The sequence below is a fragment of the Poecilia latipinna genome, unplaced genomic scaffold, assembly GCF_001443285.1.
Source record: "Poecilia latipinna isolate Pla-1442-1.1 unplaced genomic scaffold, P_latipinna-1.0 Scaffold1067, whole genome shotgun sequence".
In the NCBI taxonomy this organism is placed as follows: Eukaryota; Metazoa; Chordata; class Actinopteri; order Cyprinodontiformes; family Poeciliidae; genus Poecilia; species Poecilia latipinna.
Window position 1 is genome coordinate 213,624 of NW_015113683.1, and position 4,280 is coordinate 217,903.

The following is a 4,280-nucleotide window of genomic DNA, read 5'->3' on the forward strand; positions in this document are numbered from 1 at the left end:
CTCCGTTTGTGCAGGTTTGTGCCGTTAAAATTTTCGTTTGTGCAGTTTTGGTTTCTGAGATATTAAAAATTATTTTTTAGGTCATCTAGAGTTCACCGTCACCCCATCTTGCGCCAAAACAAACCAAAGTGGGCTAGTTCGTTAGTGCTTCGTTTGTGCAGGTTTGTGCAGTTAAAACTGTCGTTTGTGCAGCTTTTGTTTTCAAGATATTAAAAGTTATAATTTTGGCCGATGACGTCACCGTCACCCTATCATGTTCCAAACCAAAGTGGGCTACTTCTTTTAATTCTTCAGATTTTCAGCTGTTCTACAATGTGTACCTTTTGTTTTGAACTTCAATAAAGACTTAGAACAAGAAAAAATGTGTCTCATTTCAAGTAATGTTTCAAGATAGCAATGTTTTCTCACGAACGTAGCGTTCTCTCCACAATAATTGAATCCTGCTAATAAAGGACATGCAGCCCTGACCCTAACGTAATGTGTATAACCCGTTCAACTGTGCTTTGATTTCGGAGGTGGTCTGAACAATTATATTCACATTGTTGACGTACTGTCTGCTGATTATGCAGCAAACGTGTAAAAAATATACATTAGCCTATAACGGTTCAAAAAATAGAAGAAAAAAAAATCCACAGCCAATTTGCTAGTTGCTTGAGCAAAGTTTTTGCAGAGTAAAACGGAAATGTGTCATTGGTTCAAAGTTCATCCAAGTAATGTACTTAATATTTAGTAAATATATTTTCAATGCAACGACTTTCATTTCATCCAATTACTTACATTAAATGTGTATGGGCTTCAAGGATTTTGAAAAGCTCCACATGTTTTGCGAACTTTGACATAGTTCTCACACAACTGGGATTGGCTCCACCGACACTGTAGTGAGCCCTCTCCCCCACCACCTCCGATCTTGTTTTGGCGGCAGAGCAAGTGTAATTTNTTTTAAAAGGGGTTTAATTTTTTTTTTCCCCTTTAAAAAATTTTTTTTTTTTTTTTTGGTTTTTCCCTTAAAAAAAAAAAAAAAAAAAAAAAAATATATATATATATATATATATATATATATATATGAGCAAAAACTAAATGAGCAAAAAGTGGTTCTGCGTTAAATTTAAAGACAAATCTGTTGAGAAATATCACAGTTTTTGTCCTTGCATTTGTAACTTAAGAACAGTCTATTCTTCAGAGCTCTCTCAAACTTCCTTTTGGATAAATCCCCGGAGATTTGGAGGTGAGAAACAGGCTCAAATAGGCGAACAAAGCAATGAAAAACACATGTAACACACACAGACAGTTGTCCTCATCCACCGCCGAGTACTTCGACCACTCGCACTTGGAGCAATTCACACCAGTGTTATGTTTCAGTTGATAGATGCGCGGGGTTGTATACACAGAGGACGTAATCAGTAATCTGGACCCGCACAACTTATCTGCCTTGATATAGACAAGTGCAAATGCAATGCTGGGTTTCGTGCCGTCTGGTCGAACAACACCCAGAAAAACGTGCCTGAGCTATCGCTCTCAGTTCTGAATAGTGGGAAAGCAAGTTTCCCAACTGGCTCTAGAAAGTAAACAAATGTAGATTTCTGGCCAGATAGTACAGTCATTATTTTCCCTGAGTAATAAAAGAAGAAACAAAAAACATCTGGCAACAAAGGAACGTGTCTGGTGTATTCACAGCGTCTTTTACGAAAATCGTTTTCATGTAATCCAGATATGTATTTTTTTTATTTTTTTTTTATTGTTCCAAATAGCTGACAATATAAGGTCGATAAGGACGCCAAGTGTTCACTCGAAGGATCCGGAGAGACCATTCACTATTAAATAAGCCAGACGTGCAGTCATAGCAACATTTTATTTCAAGCTGGTAAACATCAGGGAGGCTCAGCTGGTTCCTCATATGGTCTTAAAATATACAAAATAAATCTCCTCGTAAGTCAAAATGCACAAGGCGCTCAAACAAGCGGTTACGCCCTGATTCGAGAGCTTTTAACACCAATAACTCAATGTAATCGTTATTTTACTTCACCCTGTAATTTCCCATTTGTTTTTGCATCCACTGCAAATTTTCCTGCAAGGCTTGAAGGCATTGTTCTGTTGAACTGGAGTATTTCTGTTCAACTTCAGCTGTCGAACAAATGGCCTAAAATGTAACTCTGTAAGCGTTGGCATGTCAGGGAATTCATGATCTAGTCTGATTGCAAGTCGCATCGCTTCCATTTTCATTAAAGCAAGCCCAGATCAACAACCCACCACTACCATGCTTCAAAACACACACAGTCCTTTGAATAAAGTAGACTAACCCCGCTTTATAAAATTCACTTCTAAGAGCTGTTTGTGGCACCCTAGGACTACCACCTTCATGGCAACAAGACTTCTGCATTATAGAGGACATTTGTTTGACTCTTCTTTGCCGGATTTAGTGTAAGGTTAAGCCGCAGCATCTAAATTTGCCTTGAGTTTGTCAACATAAAGTTGTTTTCTTAAATGCACTATTAGCTTCACATCCGATGTCCAGACACACCTCCCAAAGCATATTGTTATCCATGAATGTCTGCAGAAAACATCGACATGTTTTATTCAAATATAAGACAGATCTCGTTCGTCTTACTTGGCAGTGCTTCTTTCCTCTGAACTCTTTAATTGATTTCTTCATTGCTCTATCTCTTTCTTATAGTAATGAATGCTGCTGTTGAAGTGTTTGCCAGTCTTTCATGTTTTTCCTACTTGTAGATAATGGCTTTCGATGTGGTTTGCCCATTTATCTCATCTGTTCTCATGTTTCTTTAGATCACAACACATACTGCTTTTTCAGATCTTTTAGCCCATGTTGTCAGACAGGTTCTATTTAAGTGGTTTCTTGGTTGTGCAGTTCTGTTAGTAATCACCCCTAACTGTGGCATGAGAATTTATTCTGTGCTCTTTGTTGCAAGTCGTAGCATTCAAAAAAAAAAAAAAAACACTGAGCCGAAGGAAAGAATTACAGAACAAGCCATTTTAGCTGTAGTTTGGTTTTAATGCTGTCTTCCTCAGAGTACTTCTTTCAGTTCAGTTTCGGTGGCAAACACCAAACTCATGTTCCTACTCATTTGCTTTGTTGTGTGTAAACAACTGAATGGAGATTCTTAGAAATGTAGAATGGAGGGTATTTTGGATTGTCTTTGATGGTAAAATATTAGACGCACAGACTTCAGTTTGCTTCTCATGCACGGTCCATCAAATAGGTTGGTGAAGGACAGTTGTTTTAATCCCATCGGCATGTGTCTAGCGAATTGGTCTGTGTGTGTGTGTGTGTGTGTGTGTGTGTGTGTTGGTGCTCTTCCACAGACTCTGGATGTTTTAGCAACATGTGCCCGGGAAGTTCTGTCATCGTCTCGGTGATGAGTGGCGGAGAGAAGGGGAAGAACAGCAAGACGAGGGAAAGGAGCAGAGACAGATGGAGGACATTGGGAAAGAGGAGAGCCATAAAAAGTGAGGGAGAGCAGAGCAGGAGGGGGGGCGGGGGGGGGTTAAAGGATAGGGAAAGTATGGCTGGAAAGTACAGCATCAATGAGAGGGGATAAAGCTCTCCAAGGAGAGGAGGAGGAGGAGGAGGAGGAGGAGGACGGTGGGATTTGAGAAAGCGCTCTCTGTTGGATTTTTGTCTCTGACAGAAATTTTGGCTTGTATCCTCTGAACATGCCTCCCATGTGTCTGATCTATCTATCATTCTGCCACTTAAAATCTATGGCCATAAGTGTTTTGTCCCTCCCTTGTCTTATAGATGTACTGAAAGCCATGGCATGGCAAGTGAGTCCAGAGAAGAAAAAAGTAAGACTGTCTTTATATTTTTACATTCAAATGCAAATAAATAATCGGGAAAAATCCAATAATTTAAGGTTATCATCTTAACACATAGCTTGTTTAGTTTTCTAAGACAATTTCACAACTTTACTCTCTCAATTACACAACTTTACTCTCTCAATTACACAACTTTATTCCTGTAATTCTACTACTTCTATCCACTTCAGTGTAAGTTAAGTAAGTTTTTTTTATCAGTTTTATTGCTTTTTCTTCTCAGTTGTATGCAGGCCCATGGTGATTATAGCCATTTCCAAGTCTGAAGTAAAGAAATATGCTATAAAAAAGAAGAAGAAAAATTAAAAACAAGCAACCCAGCCAAGCATGCAGTTAAATGTTCCCAGAGAGTGATGTCGGAACACAACAAATTGGGGGTTATTTGCAAAACATAATGGCCATCCAAGACAAGGGTAGTGTTCTAGTGTACATTAATGTTTTATTCGTGA

The 4,280-nt window shown here is 38.7% G+C and overlaps 1 long non-coding RNA gene across 1 annotated transcript in view; it reads right to left on the minus strand.

Annotated features, from left to right (window-relative positions):
• Positions 1-925, minus strand: part of LOC106959320 (uncharacterized) — an 8,101-nt gene extending 7,176 nt beyond the window's left edge. The window contains exon 1 of the long non-coding RNA XR_001427320.1: positions 634-925. This is a non-coding gene — a long non-coding RNA (uncharacterized LOC106959320). The remainder of the gene's footprint in view (positions 1-633) is intronic.
• Positions 926-4,280: the final 3,355 nt, after the last annotated feature.